This window comes from Protopterus annectens, chromosome 3.part1 (genome assembly GCF_019279795.1).
Source record: "Protopterus annectens isolate FY-2018-M chromosome 3.part1, PAN1.0, whole genome shotgun sequence".
Classification (NCBI taxonomy): Eukaryota; Metazoa; Chordata; order Ceratodontiformes; family Protopteridae; genus Protopterus; species Protopterus annectens.
The window spans coordinates 1,492,420,266-1,492,438,742 of NC_056732.1; the positions used below are offsets into that span (position 1 = coordinate 1,492,420,266).

An 18,477-nucleotide genomic window follows, 5' to 3' on the forward strand; every position below is an offset into this window, starting at 1 on the left:
GGGCGGGGGTGGGGGAGGGATGTGGATGTCTATGGTGATTAGCTTGTGGTCGGATCTGACCATTGAGGAACTGACCTCTGGTGTGGAGCACCGGTTGCCCATGTTGGTAATAACCAGGTCTAGGATATTGCTGCCCCTGGTGGGGGTGTGGATAAGTTGAGCCAAGGCATTGGAATTTATGAATTCCAGAAAACGCTGAGTACAAGAGTAGGTACATGAGTAATTTTCCCAGTTAATGGTGGGTAGTTGAAATCGCTATTATTAGGGTGCTAGGTTGTACCCTAATACTTTCCAGTGTATCAAGAAATGAGAAGTGGGACTCCTGGGGCATGGTGGGAGATCTGTAGCAAGCTACAATTTGGATTACGGTCTTGCCCAGAGTTAGTTGCACTTGGATAATCTCGGATGTATTATGCTGAGCAACTAGCCTGGAGGTGTGCATATCCTTAATGAATATGGACACGCCTCCGCCTTTAGTGTGTCATTCAGTATCTCTCATTTCAGAGATTCTGCTAAGAAGCTCTTTGTACTGCAGCTTTGTAGCTTACAAACAGACATGTTTCAAATTCCTTATCATGGTCTTTGTTTTGATTCTAGCTTAAAAGGTAAATCCTGAATCTAATCCTGAACTCAATGTCTTTATTCAAAACAATGACTCACTGAATTATGGCAAAGACAGCAGGAAAGTGGCTGTTACCATTTGCTATGATCACTGTGTGATTCAGAAACATGCAAATTAGCTGCTAATGATGTCTTTCTTCTTTGCAAGTAATGGGTGTTTGAATCACTCGTTGCAGAGATTCTGCTAAGAACCTCTTGTACTACAGCTTTGTAGCTTACAAACAGACATATTTCACATTCCTTATCATGGTCTTTGTTTTGATTCTAGCTTAAAAGGTAAATCCTGTCTCTATTCCTGAACTCAATGTCTTTACTCAAAACAACGACTCACTGAATTATTCCAGCTGATTGCAGCAGTTTTGTCTGCAGAAACACGGGGAAAAAGTTTGTTTGTACAGTGGATCATGTAAATGCATTTTCTACTATCATTTTCACTTACAAGATGTAAAAAAATTGCAAACCAGATATGAAGTTAGCTCAGTCTGCCACTCTTTGAGCCCTCCTATCATCTCAGTTATCTGGGATAACAAAATACAAATTTTAATTGTAACCTAAATGTAAGCAGATTAATTTCACGTGTGGCCTCTATCCTATATACCGCATATGGTTCTGTCAAAGGAAAAAAAACAACTTCAAAAAGATCAATACACGGCAGGTTCAGATTAAGGCACTTTAATCTTGCAGCAAGGAGACAAAAACATGCTAATACAGAGTTTGTCTAACTAGAATCAGGAAGTGTAGCCATTCTTATACATTTCTTACAAGACATTGCCTACTAAGCTGACGTAACAAATCAGAAGTTCTTACAATATTATTTCATAGCAGCTGTTTGTCCATGATTTTTTGCTGACACTATCAAGTTTATGAAAAAGTTCCTAAGAAAAACAACGTGGCCTTGGAGACCACCGGTTAGATACAACTTCTCACTATGTGATTTTACCATTCAAGGTACTATGGCTAATTCGAGCACAAAGCAAGTACAGATTATAGTTCATTTCTTCAAGCAGTCTTTGTTCAACTGTATCTATCTTTTTCTGCAGTTGTGCATGTTCTCATAACACGAACAGAGCTGATTGTTCAAGTTCAATAACGTTATAGAAAACAGTATTGTTCTATTCATTATTTTCCTGACCTAGCAGATAATCACCTGCTTCTCAGTAAATTTCCGAAAGGCATAAACATGAATTTTGCTGTTCTAGCAAATACTAGGTCAAAGAGCATCTTGCAGTTTCAGAAAGCATCTCTTAGTTTCATACAAAACTAAGCTGTACATAAAATAGAATGAAATGTGTTAACCCTTTTAGCTTCTAATAAGCACTAAACACATACATTAATACATATTTTTCTGACATTTCCCCCCGTTAATACTTTTTATTCTATTTTCAAAAGCATAAACAGTTTGCTTCTTCTCCTAACCTCTTCCGTTCAGAATTTGCAGTTAAGAGAGTCATTTAGTTTAAACTTATGAAAGTGTTTCATTTTTCAACAGTTCTTTAAATTTTGTACTTTGATACAAAGTCTCAGAAACTGACATGTCTATGAAATCTTTAATTAATCTTTTCATGCAGGGGTACCACAACAAACACACACTCCTAATAGTAGTAATCTCACACAAATGGCAATCAGGATGTTCATTAGGATGGTACCCCACCCCCCAAACAAATTCTGGAAAAATTCTGTCAGTGGGTTTGGGCCTGGTTTGGTCATGGCCGACACTTGCTGAATTACCTCAAGGTGGTTGTCTATCTCATGCTGGTTGTCAGGAATATACGAACAGAACTCCTCTTTTATTAAAGCGCAAGTAATACCTTTCGCCGCTAGGGTGAAGTCGAGAGCCATGCGGTTTTGAAGCACCATAGTTCTCATAGCGTTCAGTTCATCAGTTACTAATTCGAGAGCAAAAAAAGTTGCATTGCTCATTACTTCCAGAAGTCTGGACAGTTTTCTCAGCTCCCAAATCGATTTTACTGCGCCATATGCAGGAGCTATACCTGCCCACGATATACTAGTGTCACTCAAGTCCATATGTGTCAGTTTATCTTTGTTTTTTACGGAGTTATGGTTTCTCCAGCCTGCTTCGATTCATCCCACTGGATTCTCAGGTTTCTTGATTGAATTTCCAGGTTTCTTGGTGACCTCTCTGACATTTTGAATTCTTCCTTGAGGCAAAACTGCAGTGTGTCATATGGCCGGAACCAGGTAACCCAAAAAACAACTGCCGGACCAATTCTCAGGTAACCATTTGTATGCTTTTTTCTCACACACAAAATAACAATCCTCTACTTTAGTATTAATATATACTTGCCCTGCATGAAACATTTTTCTATCAATGGTAGATAGTTGCTTAAAAAGAACAGGATTATGTTGTACTTCATTAACTATTTTGTGCATTGATTCAAGAAATGAGTCATAGTTTGTATCACAAATAGAACCTGCATCATTAGCTTTGGTATAACATTTGTAAGGAACAGTCACATTACAATTGCTCCAACCCACCTGAACAGTATCATTTTTGTAAAAACACACAATTCCCTTTTGTGTAACAGGCAGGTACAATGCTATTTTTTCTTGTGATTTTACAGTCGTAGTGTCAAAAATCAAATTTTCCCAGGTCTCATTGACCCCTAGGGGGACAGCAGTCATTAATAATCCTCCGTATGCTGTTGGTATAGCTGTACAAACCCAACAATTTGAAACATTAAAAGTCTCAGCATACACATGTTTAATCGCTTCGTAAGTGTTAAAGTTTGGATGCCAGTCTATGAGTAACGCATCACGTTTATTCAATTCAGCTCATGTGGCTGGAAAAAGGAAAGGCCACAGCAAAATGATTATTGTTATTAATATAGTTAACAGAATGATCATGCAATACTTCTGAGGTTGTTCTGCATTCCTAATTGCTCCATATCTGGTAATTTCATTCTTGTTGTGTAACAGTAACAAGTTTTTTGTCCAGTTCAAAGTTTTTAACCAGTATACAGTGTGTCACATGAATCCAAGACGCTCGCTCTGCGATCTTGACTGCAGTGGGTGTTGATAGTAGCACTTGGTATGGCCCTTCCCACTTCGGTGACATCCAATTCTTCTTTTTCTTAATGGTCTTCACCCAGACCCACGTGCCTGGGACTACTGCTGCTTCTGATGGTCTGGTTTGTTCTTTATCTGAAACAGAATTTAACTGCAAAAGTTGTTTATTACTTAGAAGTCGTCTCATATATTTTGTGAGTGAACTGTCGGCCTCCTGGTCTGCAGGCATGAGAGATTTCTACTGAGGTATATAATATGCCCTCCCAAATAATTTTTCAAAAGGAGTTAACCCCTTTGCATTTGGAACAGTTCTCATGCTCAACAGTGCCAGAGGCAGGCAGTACACCCAATTTTTTTGTGTCTCACTAATTAACTTCCTAAGTTTACTTTTCAAAACCCCATTATGCCTCTCTACTAGTCCTGCAGATTGTGGATGATATGCACAATGGTTTTTCAGAGAAATTCCAAAATATCGGCTCAACTGTTGCATAGTTTGATTTACAAAGTGTGTGCCATTGTCACTGTAGATCTTTTCCGGTATGCCAAATCTAGGAATAATTTCCCTAACAAGAATTTTTGCAACAGTAGCTGCATCTGGATTTTTGGTCGGAAAAGCTTCCACCCATTTGGAAAACATATCTATAATGACAAGACAATACTTCTTATTTTCGCATTTGTTCAGTTCTATGAAATCCATACAGATAGTATGGAATGGGTACGGTGTTGCAGGGAAACTCCCTTGCTTAGGCTTCAACGCCCCTTGTGCATGATGCTTATTACAAACGTGACATGCCTCACAAAAAATTTTAGTGTAGTTTATAAATCCATATGTTGTGAACACTCGATTCACTAACTGTACCATCCCCCCTGTTGAGACATGGCACTGCCCATGGCTCAACAAAGCTGCATATCTAAACAAATTAGACGGCAAAATCGGTTTTCCTTCTTTGGAGATGTACAGCCCTTTTTCAAGAATTGCTCCTCGTTTTATCCATTTCTTTTTTTCTACTTTCGTAGTAAGTGTCTGCATTGTTTTCAACATTTCTAAATCTAAAATCTCAGAAGGTTGTAATTCCTGACTCAAAAGAAATATTTCTGAAGCTGAAGCTGTCTGCTTTGCAGCTGTATCAGCTCTCGCATTACCTTTTGAAATCCTATCCTGTTGCTTGGTATGAGCTACGCATTTACAAATAGCTACTTTCTGAGGTAACTGAATAGATTCTAACAAATCTAAAATAAACTGCGCATGATTAATCGGTTTGCCAGTACATGTTATCATTCCTCTATTCTTCCACTGTTGTGCAAAAACATGTACAGTAGAAAAAGCATACTGGCTATCAGTAAAAATGTTTACACATTTACCCTTTGCCAAGGTACATGCCCTTGTCAAGGCAATCAATTCTGCTGCTTGTGCAGATAAGTTGTGTGGTAAAGACTTTGCTTCTAAAATCTCAGTATCAGAAACTACTGCATACCCTACTAGGTTCTGCCCTGTAGGACCCCTTCTGCATGAGCCATCCACGTAATATGTCACTTCAGCATCATCCAAGGGAACATCCTTTAGATCTTTTCTAGGCAGTGTCTTTTGCTCAATCTCCTGCAGGCAGCTGTGTGGTGTGCCATCCGCAGGGGTTGGGAGCAAGGTAGATGGATTCAAAGTTGTACATCGTTCAATTGTCATATGAGGTTGGCTCAACAGTATAGTCATACAGGAAAGATGTCTAGCAGGAGAAAGATATGCTACTTTTTCTTGCAGTAAAATAATCACGACTGCATGGGGCACTCTCAATGTGAGAGGGTGGAACAACATTACTGAGGCTGAAACCTGTACTGCCATTGCAGCTGTGACTACTGCTTGTACACAGTGGGGCAGGGATCGTGCCACTGGGTCCAGCTGTGATGAATAGTAAGCTATGGGGCGTTGTTTGTCCCCATGTTGCTGTGTTAACACTGATGTCATATAACCTTGCTTACAATCTACAGTTTGGAAAAAGCATTTATGATAGTTTGGTAATCCTAAAACTAATGAGGATGCTATCAATTGTTTCAGTTTGCAGAAAGCTGATTCTGCTTCTGGTGTCCATTGTATTAATTCTTGTGCTGCCATAGGCTTCTTGTATATCAAGTTAGTCAGTGGAGCAGACTCCAAGTCATAGTTTGGAATTCAACTCCGACAAAAATTAGTCGTACCCAGGAAGGACATCATTTCCTTCTTGGTAGTCGGTTTGAGTGCTTGTAAAATTGCTATTTTCCTATCTTCATCTAATGTTCTGCCTTCTTTGGATATTACATATCCCAGGTATTTAACCTGCTTTTTCCAAAGCTGCAACTTGTTCTTGTTTACTTTATGTCCTTGAGTGGCTAAAAAATGTAATAATGCTATGGTATCTTCTTTACAATCTTGCTGGGTGGGGGCTGCCAGCTGGATGTCGTCAACATAAAGTAAAATCTGACTGCCTCTCGGTGGGGTAAATCCCGCCAAGTTGCTTGCCATCTTTTGTGAGAATATTGTTGGACTTTCACAATATCCCTGTGGTAGTCATGTGTATGTATACCTTTTCCCCTGAAATGTGAATGCAAACCAATGCTGGCTGTCAGAGTGTATCGGTATCGAAAAGAACGCATTGCTAATATCTACCACAGAAAAATATTTTTGTTGAGGTTTCAAATCATTCAATAGGGTGTGTGGATCTGACACCGTAGGTGCTCTAGGTATTACTGCATCATTTACAACTTGTAAATCTTGGACCATACTCCATTCTCCATTTGCTTTCCTGACAGGAAAATAAGGGTGTGTTACTTGGTGAATCGGGAGATTCTACCAGTACTCCTTCCTTAAGTAAAGCTGCTATTATAGGTTTGATTCCTACTTCTGCATCTTTCCTTAAGGGATACTCTCTCTTCTGTGGTCTAAATGCTGATTTTGGCGTGATAGTAACTGGTCCTGCTGTATGAATTAGTCCTACGTCTGATTTCTCTGTTGACCAGAGAGTTTCTGGTATGCTCCATAAAGCATTTTCTTCCTCTTCTAATAAGAGTGCTAATCAGCTGTCCTTGCCAGACTGCAAGTGTACAGCTGGGTGTGTCTGTGTTATCCAATTTAACTTCTGCTTCTGTACTCCCTGTTCTGACAGTTCTAACTCCGTCTGTTTTTTCCACTTTGTGACTTTTTCTCCTATATTTGCCCATTTTACATTCTTGTCCTTAGTCAAACTAACATGTGGTAATCGATTAGATTTATAGAGTGCAAAGAATTCCTGGGGCAATGATCAGCTAACTACACTGTTCCCTTCTGTGTCCCAGTACAGATTACGTAATACTAATCTGTTTGCATGGTTCTAAACAGTTCTTGCTCATATTCCTTATCAGGTCCTGGTGTGCTACAATAATACAGAGTACAGTGCAACAAATGCTGTTTATCAGTGTCAAAGGAGGGGAACTTACTGATGGCTACGTTCATCAGCTCTTCGGTTACTGCCCCTGGACCAGTCGTGATCAAGTCCTGGCTGTACCGGTCGCACTACAAAAGTATCCATTTGTCGCTGTGCTTCCATACCCTGCATAGTTGGAACTACTGCTATGCCAAACATCTGCATAAGATCTCTGCCGAAAAGGTTTACTGGGCATTTTGCAGAAACAACAATTTTGCTTTTCTGGGTCATCCCTGAAATGGGGTTAGTTATTGCTACGTTATCGGAGAGTGGCTCCCGATACAGCTGTCCATTAGCTGCTTTCACTAATATGTAATCGAGTGATTCTGAATTTTCTGGTAGTTTGGAAGGATGTATCAGGGTCCGCGATGCCCCTGAGTCACACAGAAATTTAACTTCCCTCCCCTCTACCAGAAGTGTAACTTCTGGTTTCGTATCTGCTAAGTAGAGCTCTAGGCTCAATAATGCTAAGTCTAAAATTTCACTTTCTTCACCATCTGCGATTTCTTGCACTTCCTCTATTTCTTCTGTCACATCCTCTACTCCCTCTATCACACTTGCATTTGTCTTTTCTTGGTTATTCCCATCTAGTGATTCTTGACTATCATATAGTCATTCCTCACCCTCCTTATCTTCCATGGCTACCTTCTTGTTTTGCTTGCAGTCCCTTGCTAAATGTCCCTTTTTTCCGCACTTTAAACATTCACCCCTTTTCTTTCTCTCTTCAAACTCCTCTGATCGCTTATCAGATTGTTTGTTTCCCTGGGCATTTTTCTTACCCTTTTTCCCGGACTGTACTACATAAACTTCTGCTCCATCTTCTACAGAAAATACTTGGGCTTTATTTTTCTTTTTACTGTTAAAATGCCTTTCGGCATGTCTAGCATATTCAAGTAGTGACTGTAATCTACTTGTACGATGGTCTACCATGTGCTTTGTAATAAAGCTGCTTATAGGCAAAATACTGCCTTTTAAAAATGCATTTTTTAGCTGCTGCTCATACGGGGAATCATGTGTTTGGTCTTCAGATACCTACATTCCACAATGGTTATTAAAACACTCTAATAATCTAGCATAATATCTGTCAACAGTTTCACCTTCATGTTGGATGCATTGATTAATGCAAGTCCAGTCTGCCCTAGGCTTCCATTTCTCAGAGATTCGGTCTGTAAGACCTTTTACTGTGTTATCCAGCTCTGCATTGTTATGTGGGAGTGGCTTATGTTCTGCATCACGGGGATTCCAGTTGCCACTGATCATGTGCCAATCTGGACCTATGATTTGTCTAACTACTTTTTCTACTTCTCCATTTAAATGATAACTTAACCTCATGCCCTGTAAGTCTTCTAAGAATTTTCTAAAATTAACTTTTGGATGGGGAATTCCCTCTGTGGCTTTCCGGATGTCTTCCGGTGTCCATAGTCTATATACCAGGAGAGTTGGGTCCTGCCCTTCCTGTCCTGCCTGAGGATTTGGTACTTCTATGAGTGGACATATCTCTTCTTCACTCATAGCTCGTGAATTTTTGTTCATTTGATATAACTCAATATCCCCGCTTAAGTTACGTGTTCAAGACCTAGTCTCGACAGGATTTCTGACAAATGGTCTTGGCTTCGTGGGGACAGCCATGTATAGCGGAGGTGGACCAGCTTGTCCACTCACTTCATATTCTGGTAAGGGAAGCGGAGGGGCTGATGCTATTGTCAAATTATTGTCCTCTTTATCTAGAAACATTGCTTTTGAATTATTACTCTTTTGTTCCCTACGGTTTGCTTCCTCAATCCACCTGTGTGCCTGAGGAATGCCTAATTGACGTTGCTTTTTTACCTGGTCTTTTGCGTCAGTTTTAAGCTGTTTGACAAGTTTAATAAGTGAGGATTTTTCAAATTTGCCATCAAATTCATATTTATTAACCCATTTTGTATAACACCTAACATTGTCGGCACATTGTAATTGCATATATTTTGCATCTTCAGTTAACGGCGGATCTTGAGATCTTTTTATGCACTTATTTCCCATATTGTTCTAACTGTTAAAATGTTACGTAACCCTTCTTATTTTTACGTAGTACCACAATTTCTCTTTTTCACAGTTTATCTAGAATAACTGCCTACCTATTCTGTTTCCCTGATCTATGACAAGATTGCAATCTTCCTGTCAATGACTTGTACACAAACAAATCTCCTGACAGACAAGGCAAATCAAGTCCCTGATCTAAAACAGAAAAAAGGTAAATTTCTCCCTACCTGAGCCTCTGTGATTGATCATCTGGTTTGTGGAAAAAACGTTAACTCGTCCTCCAGTCGCAGATCAGAACAGTGGCTGGCCTCTTTTGAACGACAATTCAGTCAAAGGTCTTTCAAAGCAGAAGAACCAATGTGGTTTCTTCCCTGTACGGTTTCATGCCACCTGGCCCATCTGACCTGAGGCAAACTGAGAGTTTCCGGTCCGAAGGACCAATCTGTCAAAGGAAAAAACAACTTCAAAAAGATCAATACATGGCAGGGTCAGGTTAAGGCACTTTAATTCTTGCAGCTAGGAGACAAAAATGTGCTAATACAGAGTCTGTCTGACTAGAATCAGGAAGTGTAGCCATTCTTATACATTTCTTACAAGACATTGCCTACTAAGCTGACGTAACAAATCACAAGTTCTTACAATATTATTTCATAGCAGCTGTTTGTCCATGATTTTCTGCTGACACTATCAAGTTTATGAAAAACTTCCTAAGAAAAACAACATGGCCTTGTAGACCACCAGTTAGATACAACTTCTCACTATGTGATGTTACCATTCAAGGTACTATGGCTAATTCGAGCAAAAAGCAAGTACAGATTATAGTTCATTTCTTCAAGCAGTCTTTGTTCAACTGTATCTATCTTTTTCTGCAGCTGTGCATGTTCTCATAACACGAACAGAGCTGATTGTTTAAGTTCAATAACGTTATAGAAAACAGTATTGTTCTATTCATTATTTTCCTGACCTAGCAGATGATCACCTGCTTCTCAGTAAATTTCCAAAAAGCAAAAATATGAATTTTGCTGTGCTAGCAAATACTAGGTCAGAGAGCATCTTGCAGTTTCAGAAAGCATCTCTTAGTTTCATAGAAAACTAAGCTGTACATAAAATAGAATGAAATGTGGTAACCCTTTTAGCTTCTAATAAGCACTAAACACATACATTAATACATATTTTTCTGACAGGTTCAAATGACTGTTAAAGCACTGACTGTCATGATTGGTCAAATCTAAATAAATAGTTAAGTAAGAAACCTAGTGGCAAACAGAAAACAAAGTCTATTCCCTAAGTAAAGCAACTGTATACTGCTCTATGTCTTTGTCACAATTCATAGCCAAAGGTTTGGGCTTGATTCAAACACAAACAGATTTTGTGGGTTTATCTATATTCATCACAAATGAATATATGTGTATTTTTGTTATTATCAACCTCTCAACAGAAGCTACTTTAACAGATTTGCCCCAAAATGAGGCTAAATATTACCACTATATGTGGAGTTAAGTACAAAAATACTTCTGCTTCCTTTTTCTAGCCCTTGCCTGACTAAAGAAAAGCATTCATTTGCAATTCATTTTGCTGACTGGCTATGCATTACTAGGGGAGGCTGGCTCTTAAAACACAAATATAAGAATTATTGAAAGCATTACATCAGGATATGATGTACAGAAATCAGATCTAATTTTCTTAATATAATGATTTTTGAAAGTGTTATACTACTATAATAACAATAATGAAATAAATCAAAGCATGGATCATTTGTATGTCAAAAAGAAATTAGTACATTTAAACCAAAAATAATCATGGCTAAATAACAGAAACCAAAATCTAATGAAAGAAAAAAAAAAGACAGCTTACTTTTGCTAATTAAAAAAAAAAAAAAACACATGCGAACCAGATATGATTAGTGTAGAGATTACTGCACTCCACAAACCAGAATAGTTTAATCACAGCCTCATTATCCCAAATCATTATGCTCCATTACTCCAATCGAAAAAGAAAAAAGGATTAACCTCACTGATGATAACAAGGTTAGGCTGGTAACGACCACAAGAGTCCTAATAAGTGCTTTTAACATGATGGAGAGAAGGCATTAACAGCAACAAACATTAAGCTAAGTATTCTGTAATAATCATTGATAAACTGCATGAAACTCTAAACTTTCTTCACATTTTTAGCTGACTTATTCGATTGCTGCTCTGAACAAGTTCCCATATTACCTTGTCTTAGCATTTACAAAAATTTCTGTCTTCCTTTTAGCTTCAGGTTTCTGCATGGAAATTCAGTTTTGGAGGTTTCTTAGATTACTAAGAAAATAAGTATAAAGCTAATATGATCTGCTGTCCAAGTAAACTCCAACCATCCTTTCCTAAGACATTAGCACTATGGACAAGGACCGATCATGATATTTACCAGTGTCCTGAGACAGTACATCTAAACTGCACAGAAATTTGCAATATGCTGTGATGTTTTACTTATATTTTTGTTTTCTTCACTGTAAAATTTTTGGCCATCTGGCAAATCATTTCTGATTGAGGTAAATAAATGACTACAAACTTCATAGATTCATAGGATGGTACTAGGCTATCGGCCCTAGGGCCTATACAAGCCTAGCCATAACAATTCCCTGGTTATTTCTTCCCACAATATTTACTTCCCTGGATCCCTGTCTAGCAGGGTGATTGACATGATCCCCAGGGTAAATGTCCTATCTCCCATCCAGTTGTCAAGGTTTCTTTTGAAGAGGGCCAAGGAGGTGCTTCGCTTGACATGTATGGGCAGTCTATTCCAGAGTCTGGGGAGTATCTGGGTCAGGAACCTATCCCTCCAGCATGTTTTGTTCATTATGATGACAAGGTTTACATCCCTGGAGCATGTGTCTCTGAGGGATTGAGATTTCTTTAAGTGTAGCATGTCCAACAGCTCTGGGTTTAGCATGGCCTTGTATGTTAAGCAGAGATCGCCTGTGAGTAGACGATATGTGACAGAGTATAGGTGGAGCTTTTTTCAGATGGTCAGCATAGGGCATCTGCTTTAGTCTTGTGATTCTTATAGTGAGGTATTCCTGCGGCCTTTCTAGCTGTTGCAGATGTCTTGTGAGGTACATACCAAATGGGGCGTTGCATTCTATAATGGGTCTAATGAGGGATGAGTACAGTGGTGCAATAATCTCCTTTTTTCTGGATGAAAAACCCTTATTGATGAGGTGTGCCACAAAGAAAGATTTCCTGACTGTTGTGGCAATGTGGTTATTGAAGGTGAGACCACTGTCCACCTGTGTTCCTAAGTCTGTTATCACACTTTCAGTGTTTAGCGTACTGCCACCTATGTAGTAATTCATGAGTACATGTTTTTTCCCAAAGGGGATAACTATACACTTCTTGGTATTGAGCTTGAGCCCATGGATCTGGCACCAAACATCTGTTTCTGCAAGGCGCTTTTGTAGAATATCCACATCATTTGGGGATTCAATAATGGCTCCCAGTTTGCAGTCATCTGCAAACTTTGTTAGCCAGAGTCCCCTAGTTTTGGCCTGTACCTCAGAGAAGTAAATGCCAACCAAGAGCGAGCCCAGGACTGAAACCTGAGGTACTCCACATGTCACTTGTCTGGAGCTGGATTTGCAGTTGGCTACTTTTACAGTGTGGGTTCTGTCAGTAAGCCATTTGGCAACCCATTGAGTGATGTAGGGATTTATGCCCAGTTTAGTAAGTTTTTGTATGATTTCAGAGTGGGGGATGGTGTCGAAGGCCTTGGCGCAGGCCAGATTGGCTATGTGGACCCCCTTACCCTTGTCCACAGCTCTGGAGACTGATTTGAAGAAGTCAGTCAGGTTCAGGAGACACGATTAGCCCTTCACGAACCCAAACTGGGTGGGGTCCAGTGTTTGAAGGTTGCCAATGTCTTTGTTTATAAGTTCCATGATAATACGTTCCATGGCCTTCCAGATCAGGCTCGTCAGACTGATGGGATGGTAGTTCCCAGGATCCAAGGTGCCCCCTTGTGGAGTGAGATAACTGTAGCTGTGCGCCACTCAGTGGGCACGAAGCCTGAGTTCAGGCTATGATTAAACATGACACTTAGGTGAGGTGCCAGTTCATTTTGTAGTTCATGTAGTACACAGCGCTGTGAGGTAAATATTTCATATCATTCAAAATGCATTCATATCCAATGCTTGTTATTCTACCAACTTTCTAATGTTATAAGATCAGCATATAATACTTGTCTTTAACTTTGAACCTTTGCACACAATTCTTTTTAACTTTCTTTGGCTTTCTTGCTCTAGGAGGTTGAATGTTTTTCCAGAGACCCAGCATAAAATATATACATTAAAAAGATGAAGGATTGAAAAGTGCGATGTGGTTACCATTGCTGTCTCATAGGAATAGGTTGCTTGGTTTGATTTTTTTTGCTGGGGTTCCTTCTCAGTGGTGTCTGCATTTCCACCATGTGTTTGTGTGGGACTGCTCTGGGTTCTTCTGTTTGCTCCTATATTTCAAAGACATGCAATAGATAGAATAGACACTCTAAATTGAATCTAATCCTGAGTGTGCATGCATGTCATTGGTTTGAAAGAACAACCACAGCAGGGTAGCCACCCAGGGGTGTGAACCTTGGCTCTAGATGATGGTCACTGTTGACGTTGCACCCTGACCCCATGAGCAAAAATGCTAAAAAGAGTTGACGATGGATGAATGTGAGAATCAAAATGTCTGCCATTATTCACACGTTGTGAATCCCTCCAGCCACAATGTTTTTCCCATTTTTGACATGGTGTCAGGGTGCCATTTCAACAGTTATCATTATCTAGAGCTAAGGGTCACAGCAACAGGTGGCTAGCCTGGTGTTGTTCTTTCATTCGTTCACATGTGTGCATACTCAGACCTAGAGACACTTTAGAGTGCTCATTCCAAATAATCCATGTCTTTGTAATGTGGAAGGAAACTGGTACACCCACGGAAAACACACTAAAATGCATGGTGAACAAGCATACTCCTTATTGCAGCATTTAATGAACAATAAAAAATGACTCCTGTTGTCATCTGATGTCCTCCTCCAATCTTGTCTGGAAGTTTGACATAGCCAATATATGCTGCAGACATTACAATCTGTCAGTAATGGTAGACATTAGAGTTTCATATACTTTTCTACACATATTTCATACTTGAAAAAGGGGAGATTGGATGAATGGATAAAGAAGAACTAAGTTTTCATATCTGGCATTATTGACTGCAATGTTTTATAATCTGTGAATGCTAGAATGAATAGTAGTCAAAGTCACAGAAGTTCTTTTAAATTGTGAGAGGTAAGATTTATGTCTGTGTTTGTGTGTTATTTGTGTGTCTGTTTGTTGGTGTCAGTGTGTGTATATATGTGTGGAGGGAAGATTTAATGTGACCTTGGTGACATGATGCATCAGACGTCAGCAGCGATTATGGCAAAGACAGCAGGAAAGTGGCTGTTACCATTTGCTATGATCACTGTGTGATTCAGAAACATGCAGATTAGCTGCTAATGATGTCTTTCTTCTTTGCAAGTAATGGGTGTTTGAATCTCTCGTTTCAGAGATTCTGCTAAGAAGTTCTTTGTACTACAGCTTTGTAGCTCACAAACAGACATGTTTCACATTCCTTATCATGGTCTTTGTTTTGATTCTAGCTTAAAAGGTAAATCCTGAATCTAATCCTGAACTCAATGTCTTTATTCAAAACAATGACTCACTGAATTATTCCAGCTGATTGCAGCAGTTTTGTCTGCAAAAACACGAGGAAAAAGTTTGTTTGTACAGTCGATCATGTAAATGCATTTTCTACTATCATTTTCACTTATAAGATGTAAAAAAATTGCAAAGCAGATATAAAGTTAGTTCAGTCTGCCACTCTTTGAGCCCTCCTATCATCTCAGACATCTGGGATAACAAAATACAAATTTTAATTATAACCTAAATATAAGCAGATTAATTTCAGGTGTGGCCTCTATCCTATATGCCCCATATGGTTCAAATGACTGTTAAAGCATTGACTGTCATGATTGGCCAACTCTAAATAAATAGTTAAGTGAGAAAAGTACAGTTGTGTACACTTAACATAAATGTAGATGTTCGAGTGTATTCACTGTTGCAGTCATTGCATTTTTGTAATCCTGCTGGCAGGTTGCCCTCAGCCAGCCTGAATTTCAAAGTCTTGTGTCCTGCGTCGGCTGCTGTCACCCCTTCCCTGACGTCAGGTCATCAGGGGTATAAAAGAAGCAGCTGATGCCATTTTCTTCAGTTTTTCTTGTCCCAGATGTCAGGTGCCCCCTAAAAGGGTAGCCAAACTTTATATATATATCAATAAATGCACCAATATAAATGTTACCTTCATCTATAAACAAATACACCACATAGGTTGTATAAATCAGAGAAGGAAAGATAAGATCCATAGAAAAAAGGGGGATGGCGGGTGGGTAACCTGGACTGCAACAGTGAATACACTTGAACATCTTCATTTATGGTAAGTGTAGACAACTGTACTATGTTCTTCGTGTTTCACTGTTGCAGTCATTACATTTGGGTAGAGTCCCAAAGCTATGGTTGGGAGGCTCGAGTTAAACAGCATTAGGAGCGGCTATGAGGCCCTGCAGAACTGCAGTGGCAAAGCCTGCCCTGGATTTAGAGTAAAGTGGCAGATGATAATGCTTTGTAAACGTATGCACTGAACTCCAAGTAACCGCCTCTAAAATGTCTTTGGTTGGTACTCCCCTGAGAAAGGCTGCTGAAGTGGCTGCAGCTCTGGTGGAATGTGGCCTAATGCCTTTAGGCACTGGCTTGCCATGGTGTAAATAGCAGAAATGAATGCAGTGGCCTTTCCACTTAGAAGTAGTCTGCTTTGAGATAGCCTTTCCTTGTGATCCTGAAGCATATGCCACTAGTAATTGCTCTGTCTCCCTGAAAGCTTTGGTTCTGTCCAAGTAGAATCTAAGCTGTCTGTGTATGTCCAAAGAGTGCAGAATTCTCTCCCCCTTGTTCTGTGGATTTGGATAAAAAGTTGGCCGATGAATAGTTTGGTTAAGAGCCACACTGGACACCACTTTAGGCATAAATGTTGGGCTTGTCCTCAGAGAGACCCTGTCTGGATAAAAAATGATAAAAGGTTCCACAGCCATGAGCGCCTGTAGCTCTGAAACTCATCTTGCAGAAGTAATTGCTAGGAGCAGAGCTGTTTTCCAAGATAAAAACTTTATATTAGCTGTAGCAGCTGGCTCAAAAGGAGGCAGGGTGAGCTTTTCCAAGACATAGTTGAGGTCCCATGCAGGTATTGGTGATCTCCTTGGAGGCCTTAAATTTTTGGCTCCTCTGAGGTACTGCTTTAATAAAGGATGAGAAAAAATTGGTGTCTCTGTATTATAATGAGCCAAAATGGCAGAGGCATGAATTTTAATTGATGAAAAAGATAGGCCTTTGTCCAGCATCTCAGTTAAGTATTGCAAAAATTGAGGAATATTTGGTACAGTTGTATCAGTTCCTTGTGCCTGGTTCCAAGCACAGAATCTCTTCCATTTTCCAGCATAAGACTTTCTAGTACTATGCCTTCTGGCTTCCAGAATGACATCCATCACAGCTTTACTGAGAGGTGTTTTTTGTATGACTACATTATCCGCCATGCTGCCAGGTTTAATGTCCTGAGTTGGCTGTGCAGGATCTGATTGTTTTGCTGGGACAGTAGATGAGGTATTTGAGGTAAGGTGCAAGCTGGGCATAGAGACAAGTTCCTTAGGATTGGATACCAGTACTGGTGGGGCCAGTCTGGGGCAATCAGTATCATCTTTGGCTTCCCCTGTCTGACCTTTAGGAGTACCTTGGGGAGGAGAGGCAGTGGAGGAAAGGCATGTACTGATAGGTTTTTCCAGCTGAAAGATAGGGCATCCACTTTTCATGCTTGTCTGTGATAAGTCCTTGTGCAGAATCTTTTTAGTTGGTAGTTGTGAGGGGAGGCAAATAGATCTATGTCCGGGCATCCCCATTTCCTTGCTATCATGCTGAAGACTTATGGATCCAGCTGCCACTCGTGGGGATCCATGAGGTTTCTGCTTAGTTTGTCTGCCAGAGTATTTTCCTTTCCTGGCAGGAATTGTGCCTGCAGATGTACTTGGTAAGTCAAAGCTTTGTCCCACAATGTCATGGCTAGTCTGCAAAGGGGGTAAGAATGTGTGCCCCCCTGCTTGTTTATATACCACATGACCGTGGTGTTGTCTGTCTTTATCAGTAGTTGTCCCGGATGAAGTAGGTCCTTGAAGGCTGTCAGGGCATTTTGAACAGCTAGCATCTCTTTTTGATTGATATGTAGATGCATTTGGTTTGAGGACTATGTGCCCTGAATGCATCTTCCTGCCATGTTTGCCCCCCAGGCATAATCTGATGCATCCATTGTTAGTGTCTGCCTGACTGGGAGTAATGTGAATGGTTGTCCCTTGTTCAGGTGACAAGCCTATACCCACCATTGAAACTCCTGTTGCAGGCAGGGAATGAGAGTAATCATTGTTTCCAGGCTGTGGCAATGTTGAGTCCAAACACTTTTTAGGTACCGTTGAAGTTTCCTCATATGCAGTCTTGCATATGGAATTAGTAGGATGCAGGATGCCATGAAGCCCAAAGCCTGCAGAATTTTTTTGCAGATAACTGGGCCTTTGTTGCCAACATTTTGAAATAGGTAGTCAGTTGCCTTTGTTTGTCTGGCGTGAGATAAGCCATCTGGGCAGTTGTAATCAAGCTTGCACCCAGGAATGTTATCTCTTGAGAGGGTACTAGTTTTGATTTCTTTTCGTTGACTGTGTACCCTAGGCATCTTAGAAGTCTTTTCACAAACGCCAGATGTTGATGAAGAATGTCCTTGTTCTCTGCTTGAATTAGACAGTCGTCAAAGTAAGGATATATTTGTATTCCTCTTTTTCTGCAGAATGCAATTACTGGTGCAAGGCACTTTGTAAAGACCCTGTGCGCAGTAAATAAGCCAAAGGGCAGTGCAGAGAACTGGTAATGCATTGAACCAGTCTTGAATCTGAGGTATCTTCTGCACGATTGTCTGATTGGAACATGCAGGTATGCCTCTTTTAGGTCTAAAGTCACAAGCCAAGCATTCTTGCCCAGCATGGGCAGAAGCTGCTGCAAAGTCAACATTTTGAATTTCGGAATATCCAGGAATGTGTTCAGAATAGATAGGTCCAGTATCGGCCTCCAGGCCTTGCCCTTTCTGGGTACCAAGAACAGTCTTGATTAAAATCCTTGTCCCTCCTCTTGCTCTGGTACTTGCTGAATGGCCCCCATGTCCATGAGGGATGAAACTTGTTTTTGTGTTTCTGCCCATTGATTTTTTTGGCAGATATGGTCAGCCATTTGCCTTTGGCA

General features: G+C 40.1%; 1 protein-coding gene and 1 non-coding gene across 3 annotated transcripts in view; one reads left to right on the forward strand and one right to left on the reverse strand.

Annotated features, from left to right (window-relative positions):
* The window catches only part of PLCD1 (phospholipase C delta 1), a 1,599,641-nt gene that overhangs the window by 947,628 nt on the left and 633,536 nt on the right, over positions 1-18,477 (forward strand). The window lies entirely within an intron of this gene.
* LOC122799021 lies at positions 10,988-11,118 on the reverse strand. The gene has a single exon (XR_006364402.1). It is a non-coding gene; the product is annotated as a U8 small nucleolar RNA (small nucleolar RNA).